The sequence below is a fragment of the Myotis davidii genome, unplaced genomic scaffold (genome assembly GCF_000327345.1).
Source record: "Myotis davidii unplaced genomic scaffold, ASM32734v1 scaffold376, whole genome shotgun sequence".
NCBI classification, from domain to species: Eukaryota; Metazoa; Chordata; class Mammalia; order Chiroptera; family Vespertilionidae; genus Myotis; species Myotis davidii.
Window position 1 is genome coordinate 2,283,427 of NW_006288121.1, and position 1,887 is coordinate 2,285,313.

A 1,887-nucleotide genomic window follows, 5' to 3' on the forward strand; every position below is an offset into this window, starting at 1 on the left:
GGGTGGTGCCCCAACCCCCCAATCGGCCCTACCCTGAGCATGACTGAGTGTGGCATCACAGCCTCCCGATCCGTCCTGCTCTGTGCCTGACAGGGGGCAGTGCCCCAACTCCCCAATGGGCCCTTCTCTGAGCCCGACCAGGGGCTGCACTTAGGGATTGGGCCTGCCCTCTGCCACCCGGGAGCAAGCCTAAGCCAGCAGATCATTATCTCTTAAGGGGTCCCAGACTGCGAGAGGGCACAGGCCGGACTGAGTGCACAAATTTTTGTGCACTGGGCCTCTAGTATATATATAAAAGGCTAATATAGTAAGTGTCCCCTCGGGAGTTTGACCAGGATACCAGAAGTTCAATTGCTGGCTATGACCACCAAGGGGCAGCACAGAACATGTCAGGCAACCAGCGGCAGTGGGGCACTGAGGGAGCAAGGGAAGGAGGTTTGGGAGGAGAGGAATCTGATCAGCCCTTGTTGCTGGCCAGGCCTAAGGACCCTTCCGGTGCAGGAATTTCGTGTATTGGGCCTGTAGTTGACATATAAGAAGCCTGAACTCCATACTTTGTTAAGATGGATTTGAGAATTAGGGCTCCCATCTTCTCTGTTGGTTCCTTCTCTGTCAATAAGTGTTTCCTATTCCAAACTCTGATGTTTTGAGTTTCAACCTTTTGAGGTATCAGGCACGTGAACTTTGGACTGGTAACAATTTTCAAATCATTATATGGGAGGAATATCACAATTGAGAAATGTAAGCAATATAGTTTAACTTCCACTTAATATTACCTCCAAAGCCAGAATAACACCAACCCAAACACAGCTAGAGCAATGACATTAGAAGATTAAGGTTGGCAATCACAGAAACCAAAGTCAAAGATCTCCTGGATGCCAAAGTGCTATGTAGAATTGTGGCAGCAATTCTACAAACTGATACATGAAATCTTTACATTGTATTCCTGATTAGAGTTTCAAGGCAATTTGTAACCAATAAAATTGCAACTTCAGCCAGGCTAATCTGAATTCCAGAATTTTCTAAGGTGACATCTAATTGAAAAACTTGAAATGGATGAGAGAGCATATGATGGGTTGAGAGTAGAATTCTCTTTATTGCATTATTGCTGATTACCCCAAGGCCTCTTTAAAAACTGACTGGAGGGCATTACCAAGATAAAAGTATAGTTTTTAAATGAATTTGAGGACAACAAAGGGCATCAAAAATGGTAAAATTTGAGTTGATACAGTTTTGTAACAAATTCAAAGCCTTCATCATTTCACTAGGTTTTCCTGCCCGCCCTCCCCCTTATCATGAATGTGCTTTATATTTCCTAAAGGGACAGTGTCCTTAGAACCATTCAGAGCACATTTCAAAGAAAATGGGGATATAATGTATATTGACCTGAAGAGGCACTGCAGAGACTGAGAGATTGGTGGAACCACCTGATTAAATAAAGCACCTAAGGGTTTCTGAGGTGTATGTGGGTGTATGCAATTGTGTGTTTGTGTATTTGTTTCAGTCAAAATCCAATGGGAAGTCAGACACAGACAACTGAGATTAGAATACTCCTTCAAGCATATATAGTTATTATCAACTTGTAAGAGTTTTATATACATGGTTGATGAAAGTATGACAAATTAAATGGCTGAACTTTTCAGTAAGAAAAGAGCAAGCAAGAAAAAAAAATTAAGAGTCCTTATGGTCTCTTAAAAGCCATGAAGGCATAAATGTAAAATGAATGCAATTTATTAACTTAGAGCAGCAGTTTCCACTGGTGCCACAAGAATTTTTAAAACATGCAATACCTGATTATTTAGCTGGGGGCACTCACCGTTTTTGCCTTAGATTTTCAAATGAAAAAATCACAACAGCCAACAGAACAGTAGCTGTCTGGTGTGACTG